The sequence below is a fragment of the Bombina bombina genome, chromosome 4 (assembly GCF_027579735.1).
Source record: "Bombina bombina isolate aBomBom1 chromosome 4, aBomBom1.pri, whole genome shotgun sequence".
Classification (NCBI taxonomy): Eukaryota; Metazoa; Chordata; class Amphibia; order Anura; family Bombinatoridae; genus Bombina; species Bombina bombina.
Window position 1 is genome coordinate 404770188 of NC_069502.1, and position 12271 is coordinate 404782458.

Sequence of the window (12271 nt, forward strand, 5' to 3'; positions counted from 1 at the left end):
TTGTTTAAAATTACATGCTCTATCTGAATCATGAAAGTTTATTTTGGCCTAGACTGTTCCTTTAATACTTTAGACCAAGTTTCAGTCTCCGGGTCCCATAGGTAATGCTCCTTCTATAGTAGCCTTGTAATAGGAGTGTGGATTCCGGGGGATCGTGAGGCCAATCGTAGCCGCTAATAGAAACTGCCCCATATTGCATGGCAGTGGTGTGCAATGGGTACAAATGGCAAGTCCGGTCGAGGACCCGGTGCCGCTTCTGTGCATGACACTCTAATGTGCCCCCTCTGGAGGTCTCATTTCTGCCAAGAATTGCCCTATGTTTTGTGCATGAATAAAGGTGTTCGATTTAACCCCTTACTGTACCTGGAGTCAAAAAGAAACCACTTCCTAGTTTGTTGGCAATCCGATTAAGTATATCCTGTCTCTATAAGGCAATGAGCCATCAGGGAGGATAGTGTTATAAAAGTCAGGACCCATCTTCTGTCTTTCATGAGGGTCCTGTAACACAAAGGAAAATCAGTGTAACTAACACTGTTTTCTTGAAAGGGAGGATAGCATGGTTATACTAGCACATATCAAAACTCTACTAAGGGCATTACATGGCTTTCAACAACTCCCCTGCTCTCTCTTGAAGGAAACAATCCATTGAGACCATTAACATTAAACTTCAGCAGAGCACCTCTCTCTGCCTACCTTCATGAACTACTTGGAGGGTAGGGAACGTGGGAGGGATATTTCAATGCTCTGCTTGGGGTGTCTTTGCCGTCTCCTGGTGGCCAGGTGAAATATTTCCATTAGGTTATGAATGGAATTCGTGTACTCTCACTGCCATATAAAAACAGAATTTATGCTTACCTGATAAATTACTTTCTCCAACGGTGTGTCCGGTCCACGGCGTCATCCATTACTTGTGGGAAATGTTCTCCCCCACAGGGAAAGGCAAGGAAAGCACACAGCAAGAGCTGTCCATATAGCTCCCCCTCTGGCTCCGCCCCCCAGTCATTCGACCGACGGTTAGGAGAAAAAGGAGAAACTATAGGGTGCCGTGGTGACTGTAGTGTATAAAGAAATTTTTTTCAACCTGATTAAAAAAAAAACAAAAAACAAAAAAAAAACCAGGGCGGGCCGTGGACCGGACACACCGTTGGAGAAAGTAATTTATCAGGTAAGCATAAATTCTGTTTTCTCCAACATTGGTGTGTCCGGTCCACGGCGTCATCCATTACTTGTGGGAACCAATACCAAAGCTTTAGGACACGGATGAAGGGAGGGAGCAAATCAGGTTACCTAAACAGAAGGCACCACAGCTTGCAAAACCTTTCTCCCAAAAACAGCCTCCGAAGAAGCAAAAATATCAAATTTGTAGAATTTGGCAAAAGTGTGCAGAGAAGACCAAGTCGCTGCCTTACATATCTGGTCAACAGAAGCCTCGTTCTTATAGGCCCATGTGGAAGCCACAGCCCTAGTAGAGTGAGCTGTGATACAGTCAGGAGGCTGCCGTCCGGCAGTCTCATAAGCCAAGCGGATAATGCTTTTCAGCCAGAAAGAGAGAGAGGTAGCAGTAGCTTTTTGACCTCTCCTCTTACCAGAGTAAACGACAAACAAGGATGAGGTTTGTCTAAAATCTTTTGTTGCTTCTAAATAGAACTTTAAAGCACGAACAACATCTAAATTGTGTAATAAACGTTCCTTCTTTGAAACTGGATTCGGACACAAAGAAGGAACAACTATTTCCTGGTTGATGTTCTTGTTGGAAACAACTTTTGGAAGAAAACCAGGCTTAGTACGCAAAACAACCTTATCTGAATGGAACACCAGATAGGGTGGATCCCACTGCAAAGCAGATAATTCAGAAACTCTTCTAGCCGAAGAAATAGCAACCAAAAACAGAACTTTCCAAGATAGTAACTTAATATCTATGGAATGTAAAGGTTCAAACGGAACCCCTTGAAGAACTGAAAGAACTAAATTTAGACTCCAAGGAGGAGTCATGGGTCTGTAAACAGGCTTGATTCTAACCAAAGCCTGAACAAAAGCTTGTACATCTGGCAAAGCTGCCAGTCGTTTGTGCAACAAGACGTATAATGCAGAAATCTGTCCTTTTAGAGAACTAGCTGACAATCCTTTATCCAAACCTTCTTGGAGAAAGGAGAGAATCTTTGGAATTTTAATCTTACTCCAGGAGAATCCTTTGGATTCACACCAACAGATATATTTTTTCCATATTTTATGGTAAATCTTTCTAGTCACAGGTTTTCTGGCTTGGACCAGAGTATCAATCACAGAATTTGAAAACCCACGCTTGGATAAAATCAAGCGTTCAATTTCCAAGCAGTCAGCTGCAGAGAAACTAGATTGGGATGTTCGAATGGACCTTGTACTAGAAGGTCCTGTCTCAAAGGTAGCTTCCATGGTGGAGCCAATGACATATTCACCAGGTCTGCATACCAAGTCCTGCGTGGCCACGCAGGAGCTATCAGAATCACCGAGGCCTTCTCTTGTTTGATCCTGGCTATGAGCCTGGGGAGGAGAGGAAACGGTGGAAACACATATGCTAGGTTGAACGACCAAGGCGCCACTAATGCATCCACTAGAGTCGCCTTGGGATCCCTGGATCTGGACCCGTAGCAAGGAATCTTGAAGTTCTGACGGGACGCCATTAGATCCATGTCTGGAATGCCCCATAATTGGGTTAACTGAGCAAAGACCTCCGGATGGAGTTCCCACTCCCCCGGATGGAAAGTCTGACGACTCAAATAGTCCGCCTCCCAGTTGTCTACTCCTGGGATGTGAATAGCAGATAGATGGCAGGAGTGATTCTCTGCCCTGGGATGTGAATAGCAGATAGATGGCAGGAGTGATTCTCTGCCCATTGGATTATCTTGGTTACTTCCTTCATCGCTAGGGAACTCTTTGTTCCCCCCTGATGATTGATGTACGCAACAGTCGTTATGTTGTCCGACTGAAATCTTATGAACCTGGCTTCCGCTAGCTGAGACCAAGCCAGGAGCGCATTGAATATAGCTCTTAGTTCCAAAATGTTTATCGGGAGAATCGACTCTTCCCGCAACCATAGTTCCTGAGCTTTCAGAGAGTCCCAGACCACGCCCCACCCCAAGAGGCTGGCGTCGGTCGTGACGATGACCCACTCCGGTCTGCGGAAACTGATTCCCTGAGACAGGTGATCCTGGGTCAACCACCAGAGAAGTGAGTCCCTGGTTACCTGGTCTACTTGAATTTGGGGAGACAAGTCTGTATAGTCCCCATTCCACTGATTGAGCATGCACAGCTGTAATGGTCTTAGATGAATTCGAGCAAAAGGAACCACATCCATTGCTGCGACCATTAGTCCTATTACTTCCATGCATTGAGCTATGGAGGGTTGAGGAATAGAGTGAAGAACTCGACAAGCTTTTAGAAGTTTTGCCTTTCTGACGTCTGTGAGAAAGATCTTCATTTCCACAGAATCTATTATTGTTCCCAGAAAAGGAACCCTTGTGGACGGTGACAGTGAACTTTTTTCTATGTTCACTTTCCACCCGTGAGATCTGAGAAAAGCCAACACAATGTCTGTATGAGCCCTCGCTTTGGAAAGAGACGACGCTTGGATTAGGATGTCGTCTAGATAAGGTGCTACAGCGATGCCCCTCGGTCTTAGGACCGCTAGAAGGGACCCTAGCACCTTTGTGAAAATTCTGGGAGCGGTGGCTAAACCGAATGGAAGAGCCACAAACTGGTAATGTTTGTCCAGGCGAACCTCAGGAACTGATGATGAGATTTGTGGATTGGGATATGCAGATACGCATCCTTTAGATCCACGGTAGTCAAAAATTGACCCTGCTGGATTGTTGGTAAGATTGTCCGAATGGTTTCCATCTTGAAAGATGGAACTCAGGGAACTTTCAGGCCAATTCTGGATTTCAAGATATTAAACAAGTTCCTCACTTTTTTGGGAACCACAAACAGGTTTGAGTAAAACCCTAGACCTTGTTCCCCGGAGGAGACTGGGTTTATCACTCCCATCTTTTATAGGTCTCTTACACAATGTAAGAATGCCTGTTTCTTTATCTGGTCTGAAGATAAGCGAGACAGGTGGAACCTTCCCTTTGGAGGAAGTCCCTTGAATTCTAACAGGTATCCCTTGGAAACTATCTCTAGTGCCCAGGGATCCAGAACATCTCTTGCCCAAGCCTGAGCGAAGAGAGATAGTCTGCCCCCTACCAGATCCGGTCCCGGATCGGGGGCTACCCCTTCATGCTGTCTTGGTAGCAGCAGCAGGTTTCTTGGTTTGTTTACCCTTGTTCCAGACTTGCATTTAGGCTTCCAAGCGGGTTTGGGCTGGGCCGCGTTACCTTCTTGTCTAGCGGCAGTGGAGTTATTAGCCGGTCCGTTCCTGAAATTGCGAAAGGAACGAAAATTAGACTTTTTATTAGCCTTAAAAGGCCTATCCTGTGGGAGGGCATGGCCCTTACCCCCAGTGATGTCTGAAATAATTTCCTTCAATTCCGGCCCAAAAAGGGTCTTACCCTTGAAAGGAATATTCAGTAACTTAGTCTTGGACGACACATCTGCCGACCAGGATTTTAGCCAAAGCGCCCTCCGCGCTACTATAGCAAAAACAGAATTTATGTTTACCTGATAAATTACTTTCTCCAACGGTGTGTCCGGTCCACGGCGTCATCCTTACTTGTGGGATATTCTCTTCCCCAACAGGAAATGGCAAAGAGCCCAGCAAAGCTGGTCACATGATCCCTCCTAGGCTCCGCCTTCCACAGTCATTCGACCGACGTAAAGGAGGAATATTTGCATAGGAGAAATCATATGATACCGTGGTGACTGTAGTTAGAGAAAATAAATCATCAGACCTGATTAAAAAACCAGGGCGGGCCGTGGACCGGACACACCGTTGGAGAAAGTAATTTATCAGGTAAACATAAATTCTGTTTTCTCCAACATAGGTGTGTCCGGTCCACGGCGTCATCCTTACTTGTGGGAACCAATACCAAAGCTTTAGGACACGGATGATGGGAGGGAGCAAATCAGGTCACCTAGATGGAAGGCACCACGGCTTGCAAAACCTTTCTCCCAAAAATAGCCTCAGAAGAAGCAAAAGTATCAAATTTGTAAAATTTGGTAAAAGTGTGCAGTGAAGACCAAGTCGCTGCCTTACATATCTGATCAACAGAAGCCTCGTTCTTGAAGGCCCATGTGGAAGCCACGGCCCTAGTGGAATGAGCTGTGATTCTTTCAGGAGGCTGCCGTCCGGCAGTCTCATAAGCAAATCTGATGATGCTTTTAAGCCAAAAAGAGAGAGAGGTAGAAGTTGCTTTTTGACCTCTCCTTTTACCAGAATAAACAACAAACAAGGAAGATGTTTGTCTGAAATCCTTTGTAGCCTCTAAATAGAATTTTAGAGCACGAACTACATCCAAATTGTGCAACAAACGTTCCTTCTTTGAAACTGGGTTCGGACACAAAGAAGGCACGACTATCTCCTGGTTAATATTTTTGTTAGAAACAACTTTCGGAAGAAAACCAGGTTTAGTACGCAAAACCACCTTATCTGCATGGAACACCAGATAAGGAGGAGAACACTGCAGAGCAGATAACTCTGAAACTCTTCTAGCAGAAGAAATTGCAACCAAAAACAAAACTTGATACTCCAAGATAATAACTTGATATCAACGGAATGTAGGGGTTCAAACGGAACCCCCTGAAGAACTGAAAGAACTAAATTGAGACTCCAAGGAGGAGTCAAAGGTTTGTAAACAGGCTTGATTCTAACCAGAGCCTGAACAAAAGCTTCAACATCTGGCACAGCCGCCAGCTTTTTGTGAAGTAAAACAGATAAAGCAGAAATCTGTCCCTTCAAAGAACTTGCAGATAATCCTTTCTCCAAACCTTCTTGAAGAAAGGATAGAATCTTAGGAATTTTTATCTTGTTCCATGGGAATCCTTTAGATTCACACCAACAGATATATTTTTTCCATATTTTATGGTAGATTTTTCTAGTTACAGGCTTTCTGGCCTGAACAAGAGTATCAATGACAGAATCTGAGAACCCTCGCTTTGATAAAATCAAGCGTTCAATCTCCAAGCAGTCAGTTGGAGTGAGGCCAGATTCGGATGTTCGAATGGACCTTGAACAAGAAGGTCCTGTCTCAAAGGTAGCTTCCATGGTGGAGCCGATGACATATTCACCAGATCTGCATACCAAGTCCTGCGTGGCCACGCAGGAGCTATCAAGATCACCAATACCCTCTCCTGTTTGATCCTGGCTACCAGCCTGGGAATGAGAGGAAACGGTGGGAACACATAAGCTAGGTTGAAGCTCCAAGGTGCTACTAGTGCATCCACTAGAGTCGCCTTGGGATCCCTGGATCTGGACCCGTAGCAAGGAACCTTGAAGTTCTGGCGAGACGCCATCAGATCCATGTCTGGAATGCCCCACAATTGAATTATTTGGGCAAAGATTTCCGGATGGAGTTCCCACTCCCCCGGATGAAATGTCTGACGACTCAGAAAATCCGCTTCCCAATTTTCCACTCCTGGGATGTGGATTGCAGACAAGTGGCAGGAGTGAGTCTCCGCCCATTGAATTATTTTGGTCACTTCTTCCATCGCCAGGGAACTCCTTGTTCCCCCCTGATGGTTGATATACGCAACAGTCGTCATGTTGTCTAATTGAAACCGTATGAATTTGGCCTTTGCTAGCTGAGGCCAAGCCTTGAGAGCATTGAATATCGCTCTCAGTTCCAGAATATTTATCGGGAGAAGAGATTCTTCCCGAGACCAAAGACCCTGAGCTTTCAGGGGTTCCCAGACCGCGCCCCAGCCCACCAGACTGGCGTCGGTCGTGACAATGACCCACTCTGGTCTGCGGAAGCTCATCCCTTGTGACAGGTTGTCCAAGGTCAGCCACCAACGGAGTGAATCTCTGGTCCTCTGATCTACTTGTATCGTCGGAGACAAGTCTGTATAATCCCCATTCCACTGACTGAGCATGCACAGTTGTAATGGTCTTAGATGAATTTGCGCAAAAGGAACTATGTCCATTGCAGCGACCATCAAACCTATTACTTCCATGCACTGCGCTATGGAAGGAAGAAGAACAGAATGAAGTACTTGACAAGAGCTTAGAAGTTTTGATTTTCTGGCCTCTGTCAGAAAAATCCTCATTTCTAAGGAGTCTATTATTGTTCCCAAGAAGGGAACTCTTGTTGACGGAGATAGAGAACTTTTTTCTACGTTCACTTTCCACCCGTGAGATCTGAGAAAGGCCAGGACAATGTCCGTATGAGCCTTTGCTTGTGGTAGAGATGACGCTTGAATCAGTATGTCGTCCAAGTAAGGTACTACTGCAATGCCCCTTGGTCTTAGCACCGCTAGAAGGGACCCTAGTACCTTTGTGAAAATTCTTGGAGCAGTGGCTAATCCGAATGGAAGTGCCACAAACTGGTAATGCTTGTCCAGAAAGGCGAACCTTAGGAACCGATGATGTTCCTTGTGGATAGGAATATGTAAATACGCATCCTTTAAATCCACCGTGGTCATGAATTGACCTTCCTGGATGGTAGGAAGAATTGTCCGAATGGTTTCCATTTTGAACGATGGAACCTTGAGAAATTTGTTTAGGATCTTGAGATCTAAGATTGGTCTGAATGTTCCCTCTTTTTTGGGAACTATGAACAGATTGGAGTAGAATCCCATCCCTTGTTCTCCTAATGGAACCGGATGAATCACTCCCATTTTTAACAGGTCTTCTACACAATGTAAGAATGCCTGTCTTTTTATGTGGTCTGAAGACAATTGAGACCTGTGGAACCTCCCCCTTGGGGGTAGCTCCTTGAATTCCAGAAGATAACCTTGGGAGACTATTTCTAGCGCCCAAGGATCCATAACATCTCTTGCCCAAGCCTGAGCGAAGAGAGAAAGTCTGCCCCCCACCAGATCCGGTCCCGGATCGGGGGCCAACATCTCATGCTGTCTTGGTAGCAGTGGCAGGTTTCTTAGCCTGCTTACCTTTGTTCCAGCCTTGCATTGGCCTCCAGGCTGGCTTGGTTTGAGAAGTATTACCCTCTTGCTTAGAGGATGTAGAACTTGAGGCTGGTCCGTTTCTGCGAAAGGGACGAAAATTTGGTTTATTTTTAGCCTTAAAAGACCTATCCTGAGGAAGGGCGTGGCCCTTACCCCCAGTGATATCTGAAATAATCTCTTTCAAGTCAGGGCCAAACAGCGTTTTCCCCTTGAAAGGTATGTTAAGCAATATGTTCTTGGAAGACGCATCCGCTGACCAAGATTTTAGCCAAAGCGCTCTGCGCGCCACAATAGCAAACCCTGAATTTTTCGCCGCTAATCTAGCTAATTGCAAAGTGGCGTCTAAAGTAAAAGAGTTAGCCAATTTAAGAGCGTGAACTCTGTCCATAATCTCCTCATAAGAAGAATCTTTATTGAGCGACTTTTCTAGTTCATCGAACCAGAAACACGCTGCTGTAGTGACAGGAACAATGCATGAAATTGGTTGTAGAAGGTAACCTTGCTGAACAAACATCTTTTTAAGCAAACCCTCTAATTTTTTATCCATAGGATCTTTGAAAGCACAACTATCTTCTATAGGGATAGTAGTGCGTTTGTTTAGAGTAGAAACCGCCCCCTCGACCTTGGGGACTGTCTGCCATAAGTCCTTTCTGGGGTCGAACCAAAAAAACTCTAAGCCATCTCCGTGGAGATGTTGCCTGTGCAACGGCAAAGAGAATGACTGGGGAAGGCGGAGCCTAGGAGGGATCATGTGACCAGCTTTGCTGGGCTCTTTGCCATTTCCTGTTGGGGAAGAGAATATCCCACAAGTAAGGATGACGCCGTGGACCGGACACACCTATGTTGGAGAAACCTGAGTTTTTCGCCGCCAATTTCGTGTTTCGCTAGTGTTGAAACAGCTCCCTCAACCTTCGGGACCGTTTGCCATGCGTCCCTTCTAGGGTCTACTATGGGAAACATTTTCTTAAATATAGGAGGTGGGGCAAAGGGTACACCTGGCTTCTCCCACTCCTTTTCCACTATGTTCGCTACCCTCTTGGGTATTGGAAAAGCGTCGTCGTGCACTGGGACCTCTAAAAATTTGTCCAATTTGCACAACTTCTCTGGTACTACCATGGAATCACAGTCATCCAGAGTAGCTAATACCTCCTTAAGCAAAGCGCGGAGATGTTCTAGCTTAAACTTAAATTCCACTAGATCAGGTTCTGCCTGTTGAGAAATTTTTCCTGAGTCTGAAATTTCACCCTCAGACAGCCCTTCCCTCACAGCCAATTCCGATTGATGTGAGGGTAAAATAGATGAGGCATCGTCAGCGTCTGATTGTTCATCCTTTTTATCTGTATTTAAAACTGAACAATCACGCTTTCTCTGAAAAACTGGCAGTTTGGATAAAAGATTTGCTATAGAATTATCCACTACTGCTGATAATTGTTGCATAGAAATAAGCACTGGCGTGCTAGGTGTCGCCTGTGCGGGCAAAGCTGGTGTAGACACAGAAGGAGAGGATGTAGAGCTATCCCCACTACCTTCATTAGATAAATCATCTTGGGTAACATTATGAAAAATAACAGAGAACATAGGTTATCTGATGGAACAGACATGTTAAACAGATTTAGGCAGGCAAACAATGCAATAAAAACGATTTTAAACAAAAACGTTACTGTCTCTTTAAATAATAAAATGACACATTTATTTCTGAATGTTCAAAAAACTATGAAGGCAATATCCGATTTTTCTGAAATTTGGACCCCAGTGTCTTAATGCTTAGAAAGTATTGCACAGCAAATATGGAGACTCTAGCTCTTAAAACAAGCAAACCGGAGTTAATTGTTGGATTTAACAGTTTTTACACACCACAATCCCAGCTACAGCCTTGCTGCAGCTTTTTACCTTCCTTAGAGGTCACCATTCACAGAAAAAGCCTTTTGGAGTCACTTTCTGAACCACAGGACCCTCTCACATGAATCTGCATGCACTGCCTTGAAATTCAACTGCACAGCTGAAGTGCCAAAATGAGGCTTCCTCCCTCAGCACACTAGAGTGAAGGGGCCTTCCTGACTAGATTTAGGTGTCTAAAACAAGCCAGATCAATAAAAAACGTTCCCAAGTGTATGTGAGCTTATAAAATATTTCAAATGGTATAATATTGTAATAAAAACCAATCGATTTAGCCCCTAACAGTGTCTACCAGCATAAAAAACAAAAAGGGGAAGCCTGTTATCTTTTTTGCTGAGGTGAAAGAAAAATGGCTTACCGTTTCCCCTGAGGGGAAAAATGACTGTCATCTAGCATTAGCCTGTGTTGTTAGAAGGAGACTAGTCATACCTGAAGCAGATGAGTCTGCAAACTGTTACCCCAACTGAAGTTCTCTTGTTTCAACAGTCCTGCATGGTAACAGTAATGGATTTTAGTTACTTGTGCTAAAATCATAGCCCTCTTAAACAGAAATCTTCATCACTTTTCTGTTATAGAGTAAATAGTACAAGCCAGCACTATTTTAAAATAACAAACTCTTGATAGAAGAATAAAAAACTACAACTAACACCACAAACTCCTTGCCATCCCCGTGGTAGATGCTACTTGTTCAGAGCGGCAAGGAGAATGACTGGGGGGCGGAGCCAGAGGGGGAGCTATATGGACAGCTCTTGCTGTGTGCTCTCCTTGCCTTTCCCTTTGGGGGAGAACATTTCCCACAAGTAATGGATGACGCCGTGCCCGGACACACCAATGTTGGAGAAATATACACACACACACACACACACATTATATCATTATATATATATATATATACACACACACATACATATACATGTATATGTATATGTGTGTGTGTGTATATATATCTATATATATCTATATATATATATATATATATATATATATCTATATATATATATATATATATATATATATCTATATCTATATATCTATATATATCTATATCTATATCTATATATATATATATATAGTTTCTCCTGCAAACTACCGCCCCATATCACTGCTTCCGCTAGCTTCAAAAGTCCTGGAAAAACTAGTCTTCGATGCTTAACCCACTTCTTGTCCTCCAACTCACTGCTTGACCACTTACAATCTGGCTTCCGTTCCCAACACTCAACTGAGACTGCCCTCACCAAGGTTACTAATGATCTTCTTTCTGCCAAAAAAAATGGCCACTACTCAATACTTATCTTACTTGATCTGTCTGCTGCCTTTGACACAGTTGACCATCCCCTTTTCCTACGGACTCTCAGCTCCCTTGGGCTCTCTGATCCTTTCCTGGATCCACTCTTATCTCTCTAATAGGTCCTTTTCTGTCTCCTTTGCTGGCGGCGACTCCTCTCCATTTCCTCTGTCTGTTGGAGTACCTCAAGGCTCTGTTCTGGGTCCTCTACTTTTCTCTATTTATATATCCTCCCTGCGTAAACTTATCAGTAGCTATGGTTTCAACTACCACCTCTATGCTGATGATACTCAGATCTACCTATCCACCCCTTCACTCCCTCCTTCTGTCCTTTCTCACATCAGTGTTTGCTTATCTGGCATTTCTTCTTGGATGGCCTCTCACCACCTAAAAATCAATATGTCCAAGACTGAGCTCATTCTAATCCCCCCCTCTAATTCTACCCCGGTTCCTAACTTTTCAATCACTGTTGGTGACACCACTATATCCCCATCACCCCAAGTCCGCTGCCTAGGAGTTACACTTGACTCCAATCTGTCATACCCCACATCCAATTGCTCTCTTCCTCCTGTCGCAACCATATACGCAATATCTCCAAAATCCGTCCATTTCTGAGTGCTGAAACTACTAAACAGCTAATCCACTCCCTGATAATCTCCCGACTTGACTACTGTAATAACCTACTAACTGGCCTCCCTCTCTCCCCTCTTCAATCCATCCTAAATGCCTCTGCTAGGCTAATCCACCTCTCCCGACGCTCTGTATCTGCTGCACCTCTCTACGAGTCCCTTCACTGGCTACCCATCCACAGCAGAATTAAATTCAAAATTCTCATCCTGACCTACAAAGCCCTTACCAACGCAGCCCCCCCCCTAGCTTTCCTCACTTATCAAGAAATATACTCCAGCCCGCCCCCTAAGATCCAACAATGACCTGCTCCTTGCATCTTCTACCATCACCTCCTCCCATGCTAGGCTACAGGACTTCTCTCGTGCGGCACCAACCATCTGGAATGCACTTCCTAGAGCTGTCAGACTCTCCCCTAACCTTTCC

The 12271-nt window shown here is 44.5% G+C and overlaps 1 protein-coding gene across 1 annotated transcript in view; it reads right to left on the bottom strand.

The window, feature by feature from the left end:
• The window catches only part of DLG1 (discs large MAGUK scaffold protein 1), a gene marked incomplete in the record, with an annotated part of 930518 nt that overhangs the window by 252202 nt on the left and 666045 nt on the right, over nt 1-12271 (bottom strand).